Source organism: Mauremys mutica, chromosome 7 (genome assembly GCF_020497125.1).
Source record: "Mauremys mutica isolate MM-2020 ecotype Southern chromosome 7, ASM2049712v1, whole genome shotgun sequence".
Classification (NCBI taxonomy): Eukaryota; Metazoa; Chordata; order Testudines; family Geoemydidae; genus Mauremys; species Mauremys mutica.
Genome location: NC_059078.1, coordinates 121,054,325 through 121,068,266, shown reverse-complemented (window position 1 = coordinate 121,068,266; position 13,942 = coordinate 121,054,325). Strand labels below are relative to the sequence as shown.

The window sequence follows — 13,942 nt, the reverse complement described above, 5'->3', positions numbered from 1 at the left end:
TGCCTCTAATTTCAAATGTGGTGGGAGAGCAGATTGAGTCAATCTTTTGTTCTGTTCTGTTTTTGGAACAGGCAGTGGGCAAATTGCATAGCAGAGTGATAACATGGAAGATCATTTGGGCCTGTGTTGTCCAGATTTATTACATGATTTCAGAAGGAATTGTCAAGAATTGGGACTAAACAGAGTATTGTCCATAGTTTCTCAACCCAATTCATTAGAATTCAATGTCTGACTATTCACATCCCACAAACTGCAATCTCTTTCCTACATGCTTTCTTTCCTGATTTTTTTTTCTACAGTCCATAGAAAGGAGAATTCAACAGCGTTAAACTACCTTTGAAGTAGTGTCAGTGGGCCCTTTGTCCAAAAGTCTCAGGAGTCTACTCTAGTTTATTATCCCAGTTATGTCAAAGTGATTACTTTTATTAGATTAAACTTTTAGAGTGGCGAGTCTCATAATGTACCTTGTATATAATCAAGCACACCTTGGAGCTTAATAAATGCTCCCAATTATAGATTTAAAATTGCTGCATGACTCTCTTGTGAAGGAAAAGATGAAAATGGAGTTGGCAAGAACAATTGTATAAGTATTTTCACAGTTCACCAATACCAGAAAGTTCCTGTAGGCTGAATACTTTCTGTATGTGCTAATAGAATGGTGTACTCATGAATTTCTGAGGTTTTTTTGGTTGGACCCTGCAACTTTTTCTCCACCCTGAAGATCATAACAGAAAAGTAGTTGTGGTGATATCAGCATTGAGACAGTGGACATGCCCTCCTTGCAAAGATGGCTGTCATAGCTTCAGTGGAGCTCCTCCTTTTGGACACATACCAGGTCGCTCTGTTGGATCCCAACACACTGGACCCTGTGCTTTACAACTGTGCAGAGTCCAGGCACTGCCTCTGGTTTTGGGTTTTTATGTAGTCTCAGGGTGCAGATTTTCTTTCAAACACCCTCTTATGAGAGCTGAGACTCCATGGTTCGACTAACTAACTAGTGTCTACTTCCCCAGAATCCCCATTCGTTTCAGCATACCCTATCCCAAAGCTCTGACCGTATGGGCACTTGAATTTCCAATTGACCTCTTGAGGGACATGTGATTGTTAAAGCAAACAGGCGCAGACTTAAAAAAAAAAAATAAAAAAAAAATTCTGATACAAATTGCTCTTTAACATAGATATCGCACGAGAGTTTACAGATCTAAGTAATGTTGCAGAAATTTCCCATGTTGTCTACACTGGTTATTTGGGAGTCTTCCACCAGTAAAACTGGCAGTGTGGGAGACTGTGTGACTTAGTCTGATAATGAATTGGCCCTTTAAAAGAAAGGAGGAATTTTTAAAAATATGTTGATGTAATAAAAGACTCATTTTAGGAACTTAGGTGATGAGCAGGAAGATGGATTCAGAGAAAGAAAAAACCCTTTTTGTACTGCTACCTTTTGGTCAAGAGGATGGAGTATAAATCTTCCATTCTGGGTTGTTACTCTGAAATGCCATTACAGATAATAATTCTTTTCTCACCATAGTTACATCCTGTGTTCGTACAATTTCTTCTTTGTAGTTTGAAAAGATGGAATTGTTACAATGCTGTAAGGACAAACTGTTTTTGTGGTGAGATCTTCTATGGAAAAGGAGAGACCAATATTTTCACTTATTAGATTAGTTTCCTGTTCAGCTGAAGAAATTATTCTGTAACTTAGCCCATATTTGCTAGAATGATCACAGCCGTATCCTGTGGTGTGCATGGAAATGATTTTATATCTCTCATCTACCCACCCAGTTTTCTGTGCTGATTGTGCTAATGTGTTGAACTGTACTATTTACTATAGCAAACTATGTCAAAGGATTGGAGCTCATATTGTGCAAGAATGACATTCACATACACCATAGAAACAAAAGCAGTGTAGGCTTTGTTAAAAATGCATTTCAACATTTCTCCATTATGTGCAAAAAATAAGAAATGCCCCCTTTTTAAAAATACAATACTGACTAATGTGTAAACTGATTTTACTCTATTAGGAATGTGAAAAATTGGAAAATGTATATTTTGCATCCTCAATACCCCAATTTTATGTAGAAAGGAGGAAGCCTTTAATTAGACAACACATTAGAAAAGCTTCAGAGGAGACACTCTTTAATATTTTTATTACTAATTGAAGGAGCCACTTTAGAGGCAGGATGGGTCACCTTTTAAAGAACCCACCAGTTCGATTCCCACACTGATTCCAAATTCCTACTACGAGAGAGTGAGACTCTTCTAGCAATTGTCCTTCCTTCAAGGAATGTCAGATCAAAAGGTTCTGGGAACAACAGGTCCAGGTTTGAGAACTCAATAGGGTATTCCATTTTTAGTATGGCCAGTGTCCACTTGTTCCTCATTATAGCCAAAGCCTCTGTTCAAAAACAAGATGTATCCCCTGTGAGAAAGCAGGAAGGGGAGAGGAGGAGGAGATTGCTAAAATGAAATGGTCCGAATGTGTTGTCCTGGAATCTTCTATGAGCTGCTTCATGTTGGGACTTACTGAACCAAAAGAGTGATAGAGGAATGGGGTGCCTTCCTTTAAATTCTTGGAAGTGAGGGAGGACTTCTCCAAAGGCAGGCTGCCTTTTAGGCAAAGAACTGTCAGATTTATACATCCCCATTCGTTTCCAGTATGTTCTCTTTGTGGTTGTGGGGATTATAATATAGAAGATGAATTTGTGTCTGTCAGTGCTGTTTCACTAAACTGTAAAAGTGTTCTGACTTTTCTCCCTTACCTTTTTGGAGGCACGTCTCATGGTTTTAAATTAATCAAACGTTGATATTACTCTTCTTGCTAGCATCTGGAGAGTGTTGAAGAGTGTTTTTCCCCCTCCTCTTTCTAAAACCCTATCGTGGAAGCAGTTTTCTGGCAGCAGATAAACTTCCATATCACGTTCACTGTCAGATTCCTGGTCTATGAGATAAAGCAGTTTCATGCTAGGCAAAAGGAGGAGGATGACATTAATGTAAAGCTTCTCATTGACTTGTGGGTCAGAAAAACTAGGCTGTTATTTCAAGATGGAATTATGCAGATGTGAGCTGTGCTTGTTATAGTGGGGAAAAGTTCTGGATTTTCACCAAACAGAAACTTGTTAATGCTTTTTCAGGTAAATACTAGTGGTTTGTTCAAGGTTAGTAACACAGATGTGTGTTCTCTTATTCATGTAATTATGAAACCATGAAGAGAAACTCTTAAGAAGCAAAGGATAAAGGATAACTTAGTTGCAGCAGTTCCTTGTTTACATACTGAACATTGTTTCCAACCATTTCTAAATAACAGTGCAATGTATGTAGAAAATGCTGATTCAGAGCTCTAGGCTGGAACACGTTAACTTGTTAACATGGCTGATTGCTTAATTTTGCCCTTTGGAGAAAATATTTGCATTTTAAATATGTATTGTGTTTTAACTAAAATTATGATAATTATCTAAATTGGGTGAAAAATGGACCCAAGTGTATTACCACCACACTATATTTTGATTTAAAAATTGCTTAGTGGTTTTACTGTCTGGGAAGCAATTATTTTGTTTGATTACAGTACTTACAAAACAAATCTGTATCAGTAGAAACGAAACTGCAACTTAATGTGCAATAGCACAGTGCTATGATATTGGACTGGGGATTGTTTTTTCAACCTATAACTCAGTCTGGTTTATTCAGTCTTATAATTGACAGAATGTGGTGAATGAAAAATAATTGTTTAAAAATGACTTTTTTCCAAGGTATTGTCATAAGCTTTAATTAAAGCTTTCCATTAAATAGTCTGTTAGTCTGTATTCTTAGGCTTTTTTTCCTCCATACCTATTGACATGTCGCTACTAGTGATGACCTCCTTAGCAAATGTTGATATTTAGAAAGGAAGTTTTACAAACATACAGCTTTTTGTTTCCTTTTGTCAAAACAGATTTATCAGTAACAGTTATGCAATTTTCATAAAATGAGGATTTGTGTTTTTACTGCTGGCCAATAGCTGTGTGTGGAGAAAAGTTTGTGTTTAACTTTACTAAAAGTGGAATTAGCTTAAATATTTGTTTTAGTTAAATATCTTGGCCTGTGAGCCTAAAATGATGTCATTTTTGTAAGCATTGTTCAGTAGATTAAGTCACTTACAGCTGGATGCCTCTCAGTTCTTGGTTTTCTGTAGCATTGGTTTACAGACTTTCTCTAGCTTTGTTTCAGTATTCCAGTGGTGTATTTATTCACTTTTTGGATTAGAATAATATATCAATCGTGTGGGGTGATATGGAGGATCTGGTGTTGTTGCAGCGTATGATCTTAAGGCTGCCGTAACTTTTTTTTAAAGGAAAAAAGACACTAACCTATTACGTATTTCAGAAACACTTGAGTAAATGTGAGTATAATCACGTATGCCTTGTCTACATTCCAGAATCGCCTCATTTCCACAATTAGTGGCCAGCAATCGTTGTTGCTGCATCAGTGCTGACACTCAATATAGAAAAGAATGTGTAGGGGTTGTGTTGATCAGCTCAGTTGCACTGTATTTGAAATAAACTCTGATTGGCTCAATTGGTGTAAGCTTCAGCTTGCCCTTGTTTATACTTCAGCGTGAACGCTGGTGCAGCTACACAAATTGCTGGCTATTGAGTGCTTAATCAAGTCTATTCCCAAGTTCTCCTACGAGTGATTGTGCACGAATACATTCCACTTCAGGTGTAGGAGTGCCAAGTACAATTGACTAGGAGACTTCTGCCGGTAGTACTACCAGGTGGCACGTGTGCCTCTGCTCTCCTAGTGCATTGAGCCAGTGTCATAAAATGGGCGTCTCTACCACCTCCCTCTCTTCCTTCTCACTACCTGTGGTGAGAGTCAGAGCTTCCCATAGCTATTTGCTTCAGTTACAAAGTTTTTCAGAACACATTGGCTATCTACTTTAGATCGTTTTTAATGTTTTAGTTAATTAGTTTAGTATTCTGTGTAGATATCTAGGGATTTACTATTTAAAAACAAACAAAAAACAAACAAACCCAGGTTTCAAGCAGTGTGCTATGTTCAGGGTGGTTACTGTTGTCATGGACAGGCAAAACAGCTATTTAAACTACCTAGGGGAAGAACATGTGAGGGACAAATATACAATTTGTACATCCTTTCCTACCAGAACAAAAAAGCAGAGGGCCTGCCACCTAAAAGTTCACCTAATAAAGGAAACCTTGTATCCCACCTCAGAACTGGACCCTGAATGTGAGGTGACAGAAGATGACTGATTCCAAACCAACAAAAAATGCCCCTTCAGCTGCCTACAACTCGAAGTGCAAGCCAGGAGAAAAACTTTGCTCTTTCTCCTCACAGTTGACCTTCTTAAAACACCCTAAAGCTTTCCAATGCTGATAAACATTCAAAATCTCTGTTTTCACCAAGCCAGCCTTCCAGTAATTCCTCTGCTACCAGTTCGAAGCATTGTAAACACAAACATGTACTGGCTGTGTCAGAGGCAGCACTGTTAACTCTGGCTCCTCCGAAGCTGATGAGTCTGGTGCCTTTATCTTTACCAGGCCCTTCTTCATCTGTACAGCCAATCCAGATCATCTTGGCATTGTCAGCACTACTAGCTCCACTGGAGCTGCATGCACTGATAGTACAGCACTTGTATGTCTCGGTACCTTCATCCCCTTGAGTTGTCTTGTCTGCAAGGGATCTCGTGTCTCCATTTACCAGGTTCTCCATTACTGCTGCATCCAGCTCCAATATTGACTGGTACAAGGTCTTCGGCACCATCAACACCCTTGATGTTGTCAGTACAGTTGATGCACCCAATACCCTTGGTGCAGATACTTCTGACACTGCCAGTGTTTTCCCCATACCCGACTCATCAGGCACGGTCAGCTCTGCCAGTGTGATCAGCACCACTGAAGTCTTCAGTGTTGTCAGTGCAGTTGGCTTCAACGCTGAGAGTAGTGATTACCTCATTGGCCTTCAGATCTCCTTGTTCTATACTATATACTTACCCGAGGATGGCTCCCCATCAAAACCCTCACATACAGGAACAGCCCCTCTGTTTCCTGAGAAATTCTAACTTTCCTCTTCAGACTTAGAACTTGAGGGACACATGTTGTAGGAGCAGGATTTTATAATGTCCCATAAGAATTAATGTATGATTTGATTTCATCCTGTCAGCCACCCTTTTTGAATAGCAGAAAGGAATGACAGACCAGAACAATCCTTATGACTGATTATGGTCACCGTTTTGTTTTAGGATAAGTTATAATGTCTACTATGGTTTCCTATATGTATTACAAATCTAGTTAAATGCACATTTTTTTTGTTTGTTTTAAAGTTTTAGTAAGTAAGAGACAGGATCTTGTATTGTATCTCTGTTAAGGAGATTAGAGGAATGTTGAGGGCCTGAAGCCCCAGCGTGAATTGTTCTAGTTATAAGATTTAGCAAGGCTTGATTTGCAATGTATTCTGCTAAATATACAATACTACTGTCTGTATACCTTTGAAGCTTTCTGTAAGAGATTTTGTGTGAATGAGGAATGCATGCATCAGGAAAGTGTGCAAGCCATCACAAATATCCAAATGGTCAAGAAGAAGTAGGAAACTTGGAAAGACCAGAAGACAATCAGAAAACATCCATTGTATCCAATGCTAAACACGTTAGCAGCATTGACGACCTCAGAGGTGAGGCAGGCACCCCTGAAGGCAAGACAACAAATAGGAGATAACGATGGGAAGCCAGACAATAACCATCAAATGATAACGCCACTTAAGGACTAATGATTACAGGATGACATTGCAAAATGCATGGACTCAAATGGGAATTTACAACTATAAAGCTGGGGTGTTTTGTTATGGAACTCTGGGTTCAGTCCTGCAAAGTCTTGGAGCATCGGATCGACCGACAAGAGCCCAGCTCCACACTTGTGCTCAATCTAACTGGCCATTAGATTGACTCGAGCAACAACAGACTGGTAACTATAAACATCACTGTTAGGTGTGTGTGTGTGTGACACTAAAAAGCATATGCTAACTGTTGTATTCTCAATAAATGCTGTGTATTTGCCTTCTCCTGAAAAGATCCCGTGTGCTTTGTATGAGTATAACAGTCTGAACTACGGGCTCTCACCTGTGATCCGCCCTATTCCATTTTTCATAAGGATAAGATTCAACCAAGGCCTCACCTGGCCTTTCTGCCAAAAGTGATGTCCTGCTTCCATGTAAGCCAGGATATCTTCCTGCCGGTTTTCTACCCCAAACCGCATGCTGACCTTCGGGAACAGCATCTCCATTCCCTGGATGTTAGAAGGGCACTCACTTTCTATATAGACCAAACAAAGCTCTTCCGTAAAACAACCCAGTTATTTGTTGCCATCGCGGAGCGAATGAAAGGCACTCCAGTTTCCTCTCAGCAAATACCTTCATGGATCACCAGGTCACGGGATTTATTCGTGCATGCTACAACTTGGTAAATGTCCCTCCGCTTGCTGTCATGGCTCACTCCACGAGGGCTCAGGCATCGTCAGCTGCTTTTCTGGTGCACATTCCGCTCCAGGAAATCTGCAGAGCCGCCACGTGGGCCTCCGTTCACACCTTTACGTCCCACTGTGCCATCATTCAGCACTCTCAGGACGATGCGGCCTTTGGCAGAGCGATCCTCCAATCTGCGGTTCCTTGACTCTGACCCCACTTCCAAAGTAAGGCTTGGGAGTCACCTAACTGGAATTCATATGAGCAACCACTCGAAGAAAAAAATGATTACTTACCTTTCTGTAACTGTTCTTCAAGATGTGTTGCTCATATCTATTCCATTCCCCCCCCCCCCACCTTTCCCCTCTGTCGGAGTAGCCGGCAAGAAGGAACTGAAGGGGGGTCGGGCCGGCAGGATCTTATATAGATCGCCATATCGGCTCCACTCCAGGGGGCTCCCCAGCCGGCCTGACGGGTAACTGCTAGGGAGAAGTTTCCGACTTCCGTGCACGCGGCATGCGTACAAACCTAACAGGAATAGATATGAGCAACACACCTTTCTGTAACTGTTGTTCTTCGAGATGAGTAACCGTTTTTCCCTTTGGCTTACTGGACCTAAGGTCTAACAGTCTTCAGGGTGCAGTGCAAGACAAATTTGTTTGGTGTAACATTTTAGTGTTTTGTTGTCCTCGTTTTATTGAATTTAATGTTTTCTTTGACTCTGTAAACAAGTACCTCACTGCTATGGTTATATAAGTTTACAAAATAAATAAAATCGTTTGTGGTCCCAAATCCATTTACATATGTACAAGCTTTAAAATTACAAAATTACAATTACAAAAAATAAATAAATTCAAAGGAATTTAAAGGCCTTTTACCATTCCAAACAATTTCTGTTTTTCCTGCAGCTACTAATGACCTCACTACATTAAAGCAGGGATTAGCATTCTGTATTATGCTTCAGGTGTTAATGACACTATCGGTTCTTTCAGAGGGAGCATGAATCCCTGAATCCCTCCAGGTTTGGCCAAGTAGATGGAACTGATTTTCAAATACTTGGTTGTAAATGTTTTTGTATTTAAGGCTTTGTGTCTCATTGAACTTGATTCTTGCACAATTTTTAAAATGTTAAGTGTTTCATATCACTGTTCTGTAGATGAAAACAGCAGCTGCAAACACTTTGAGAAAGTTGAGAAACTTTGAGAAAGTTGTGTATGATACATATGCAAATTTTATAGTTCATCACTGCCTTTTAACTTTTAGTCTTGCTGACTCCGCAGGAGAAGAGCTATATAAGGCTGTACATAAATGGAGGCTATAAATTCATGGTGATGGTTTAAAAATTCTCTGCAACAGAGTTGTGAATTAACACTTAAAACCCAGAGTATATTTTCCAGTAGCTTTTAATGGTTTAAAATTATGTCCTATATTGTGGTCTCTTTGATAATTTCTTCTTAAATCCATGTAAAACAACTGTTAAAATAATATTGCATTTGTCTTAAACTGATAGAAATAATAGAAATTCAGAATAAGCGCTGAAGTGGTTTCTCCTCTTTTGTTGTTTTGTCCACAGCCAGTATTGTAGTTAAGATGCTGAACAATCTGACCTGTTCTCAGGTCCCCTGATGTGGGAAAAGATCAGTTACAATATCTGCTCTCACTGAGGCAATTGTAATTGCATGCTTAACCCTGAGTTCTCTAGTTCTTTTTTTCAGCCCCTTAGTATTATTTGATTATAGTTCTTTGAATATGTTTTGGGGATTTATAATGTGAACAGAAACTGAACTATTCTTTCATAGGCTTTAAAACAAACTACAAAGGTTCTATTTTTGTTCCCCTCCCAGTGTCATCTTTCCATGTGCGCAGAGTTTCCATTTGACTTGATTACTTGTAACTGAGGGTCAAATTGGATAAGTAGCATTTGCTTTCTGTACCATAATGTGTCTATGTGCCCTAGAAGCCATGTAATGCAAAGTTGATCATAGAATCATAGAATCTCAGGGTTGGAAGGGACCTCAGGAGGTCATCTAGTCCAACCCCTTCTCAAAGCAGGACCAAACCCAACTAAATCATCCCAGCCAGGGCTTTGTCAAGCCTGACCTTAACCTCCAAGGAAGGAGATTCCACTACCTCCCTAGGTAACCCATTCCAGTTCTTCACCACCCTACTATATTTAGAAGCAAATACAAACTGTCATTAAAGTGCGTATTTAGAGACTTCAGGAATGCACCATATTTGGCAGGTAGCTGATGATTGCTCTGAAGAAGCCATCAGTCTTTTGGGTTTTTTTAAAAAGATATTTCTTCTAAAAGGCGATTGTTTAACGCTGTAGATCAGCATTTCCCCAAATGCGGTCCACAAAACACTTGTTAGTAGACAGCTTGCTGGTTACATGATGCTGTATTTTCTATATAAGTGGTTGATGTAGTTACTGGAGGCTGGGTGTTAAGTTGCTTATGGCAGAAAAATAGTTTTAGAAAGTAAAAAGAAGTCTTCTAGACAATCTCTCCAAAATGTAGTCCATCCTATGAAAATGTTTGAGACTTCCTTCTGTAGACGATAATGGTTGCCTGGGCACAACAGCTCTAATCATTTACTACGTGGGGAGGTTTATCACATAGATATGCAAGATCATAATCATACTTTGGAGCAGTTAGTGTGCCATTGTGCTGTCATATATTCACTGAGACTATGCATTATAATGTCCTGTAGTTAGCTGGGTGTCTGTCTTTTTTAAAATTCTATTCTAAAATTCATATGACAAGGTGTATCTGACATTTCAGGTTTATTCTCTTAATCTTTAGGGGATATACTTACTGTTGAATGTAGTTATTCACTAATTAGCCAGGCTGTGGTCCATAAACAATTTTGTATTTAATTAAGATGGAATGTCCATAATTAAAAGAGACTATAAGAAATAGTTGCCTGAAATGAATTGTTACTCTATTTGGGTGTATTTATCTTCCCCAACCCCACCCAGGATCAATTCTTCCATAAGCTCCGAACTGACATGGGTGAAGACTCCTTCAGTATTGCTACAGCTTTGATGCAGGAGATTTTAGCTAGTAATTCACCATATCATACTTGGTCAGTATTAGTGAAGAGTGTGACGTGGTTAGTACGTAGACACACATAATTAACCTTTTGGCCAAGTTTGAACTTTCTAGGCGCTTCACCCATGATGACATGTTGCATCTGGAGTGTGACTTCTTTTGGGCTCTCTTAGTGAGGCTGCAAGACAAATGTTCAACAGCAGTTTAAGACCTACAGTATTCCAAATAAAATGAATAAAGCATGAGTCTCTCTCTTCCCACTATAAACTGAGCCTAACTTTATCCAATGTGCTCATAGTTTATAGGGTCTTTGCAAAGAGTCTTCCTAATAAATTCAACATGCTACTTCAAGACTGTGTCTAGGTTAAAACATTTGGAATAGGCTGTTGTAATTTGTTTTCCTCTACTTGAGAGATTATAATTATGGAATGAAAGAAGATAAGATATGTGTTTGTGAAATACAAGGTTTCAGCAATGAAGAAAACAGCTGATGAAAGCAAGAGCTAGCCCTATATCCAATCCCATGTACTTTATTTACATAGTATCTTTCCTCAAAAGATCAATAAGGCTATTTGATAGGAGTTTATTTTTAAAGTTAATTATCTTACTAAGTAGCTGGAAATTGTATTTCATTAATGTATATAAAGCAGGATATACCAATAGCCTACAAAGAAATTTATAACAGTGAGGAAAGACTATATAGAAAAGGACTGTTTTAAGCTGTCAGGTTTTTCATTGGCAAAAGACATGTTTGACCAAAATCATCCACTAGGCTTCAGTGGAGTTACACTCTGGATCAACTTAGCCCTTTCTCTTACTATATACAATACAAGATATGCACACTTGTAACTACAGAATTTGCTACTTTGAAGCAAAGAGATATTTGTAGATGGATATTATAGATTGGCATACTTTCTAAACAATTCATTGACTGCACAAGGCATTCTGTAATTTATGTATTCATATTCAATATGGGGGCTGATGGAGTATTTTCCATGAATCCTGGAGCTAGAACCAAAAAGACCTAACTATGATTAAGGCTACGTTTTAGTCATAGGTATTTTTAGTAAAAGTCAGGGACTCGTCACGGGCAGTAAACAAAAATTAATGGCCCATGACAAGTCCACGACTTGTACTATATACCCCTGACTAAATCTTGGGTGGGGGCGCAGCCCGGAGGTCCCACGGGTGCTCTGGGTGGAAGTGGCTTGGGGAGTGCTGCAGGTGCTCTGGGGGTGGGCAGTGGCGCACAGCTCGAGATCCCAGCTGGTGCTGGGGGCGTGGGGGTTGGCGGGGCTGGCAGGGTCCCTACCTGGCTCCTCGTGGCTCCCCCCAGGCAGAGGTGTGGCCAGATGGGTCTGCACGCTGCCTATGCCCTGAGCACCAGGTCCACAGCCCCCATTGGCCAGGAACTGCAGCCAATGGGAGCTGCGGGGGCGGTGGTTGCGGGTGGAGCCATCTGCTAGGAGCTGAGGGAGAGACATGTCACCACTTCTGGGGAGCCCCCCTGAGGTAAGCGCCGCCCAGAGCCCCAACCCCTTTCCCACCCAAACTCCTGCTGTAACTGGGGAAGGGGAGCGCAGTGGCCCGAGACTGCCCCAGCAGCGGCCGGTGTGGCTGGCCCAGGGCTGCCTGAGCTGCAGAAGTCACAAAGGTCCCGGAAAGTCCCAGAATCCGTGACTTCTGTGATCTCATGAATAAAAATGATGTAATCAGTTAAAAGGAGCTGTTCTTAAACATAGTTTCAGTCAGTGTCTAAACTTCATTTTAATATGTGTCAAATTTTAACATATGGACTAGCCAGTAATTTGAACAAGATTCTTTTATTTCTTTATATGCCATGGGAGATATAAGAGGCATTTAAGTGGTGCATAGGCCTTGGGTGGGCTCTCTGCATAGGGAAGAATTTCACGCTAAAGGAGGAAGGGGTAGGAAATCTATAGGTGATAATTAGGGCCCTACCAAATTCACAGTCCATTTTGGTCAATTTCAGTCATAGGATTTTAAAAATAATAAATTTTATGATTTCAGCTATGTAAATCTGAAATTTCACGGTATTGTAATTGTAGGGGTCCTGACCCAAAAAGGTAGGGGGGTGTGTGTGCGGGGAGAGGAGTCTCAAGGTTATTGTAGAGGGGGTTGCTGTATTGCTACCCCTAATTCTCCACAGCTGCTGGTGGTGGTGCTGCCTTCAGAGCTGAGCAGCGGAGAGCGGCGGCTGCTGGCTGGGAGCCCAGCTCTGAAGGCAGAGCCGCTGCCAGCAACTGCACAGAAGTAAAGATGGCATGGTATGGTATTGTCACCCTTACTTCTGCACTGCTGCTGGCGGGGCGCTGCCTTCAGAACTAGGCGTCCCGCCAATAGCTGCCAGCCGCCCAGCTCTGAAGACAGCACAGAAGTGAGTGTGGCAATACTGTGAGTCGCCACCCCCCTAAAGTAATCTTGTGACCCCTGCAACTCCCTTTTGCATCAGGACCCCGAATTTGAGAAATGCTGGTCTCCCCTGTGAAATCTGTATATTATAGGGTAAAAAGAACAGATTTCACAGTCCATGATGCGTTTGTCATGGCCATGAATTTGGTAGGGCCCTAGTGATATTACATGATTACTCAGTAAGACGCATACATCTTGATGGTGCCACTGAATTTTTGCCACTTCTTTGCAGGTTTTAACTCTTGCTATGAAATGCATACTATACCACTATCTTTATTTTTACCATATAACTGTTTTCATATTATACTGCATGCGATTTTAAAAAAAAACACAAAAAAAAAACAAAAAAAAACAAACTTTAGTGCAAGATTGAGGTTGAAAAATTAAAGAACTCACACCTAAGGCAACTCCACCACCTTGTGAGTAATTACAGTAACTCCTCACTTAAAGTCGTCCCAGTTAACACTGTTTCATCATTATGTTCTCTAATGGATCAGCAACCTACTCGTTTAAAGTCGGGCAATGTTCCGTTACAAGGTTGTTTGGCTAGCCCCATTCCGCCCGCCCGGCACTTCTGCTGGGGAGCGGGATCGGGGTGCAGGGGCTCACCGCCCGGCATTCCAGCCAGGGAGTGGGCAAGCCCCCGGCAGGAGCACCGGGCGGGTGGAATGGGGCAAGCTCCCATGCCCTGATCCCTCCCTTCCCCGGCTAGAATGCTGGGCAAGTAAAGTGGGGTAAGCCCCTGCACCCCGACCCCGCTCCCCAGCAGAAGTGCCGGGCGGGCGGAATGGGGCAAGCCAAACAACCTTGTAACGGAACATTGCCCGACTTTAAATGAGTATAGTCTCTAATGGAGCAGGGCAAGCCCCTGTGCCCCGAACCCAATACACCCCTGCCTCAACTAAGCTTCACAGTCCTCACTGGGGAGTCCAGTATTAAATTGTTTGTTTAAAATTATTTAAAACATATACTGTATATGTATATAATGTCTTTTGTCTGGCAAAAAA

The 13,942-nt window shown here is 41.0% G+C and overlaps 1 protein-coding gene across 14 annotated transcripts in view; it reads left to right on the top strand.

Moving 5' to 3' along the window:
- Positions 1-13,942, top strand: part of ADD3 (adducin 3) — a 159,473-nt gene that overhangs the window by 59,933 nt on the left and 85,598 nt on the right. The window contains exon 1 of one of the 14 annotated variants that reach the window (XM_045025385.1): positions 3,111-3,131. The exons of the other annotated variants lie outside the window; for them this stretch is intronic. The gene's annotated coding sequence lies outside the window, so the exon portion shown is untranslated. Of the gene's footprint in view, positions 1-3,110; positions 3,132-13,942 lie in introns of those variants that run through there. 14 annotated transcript variants of the gene reach the window in all.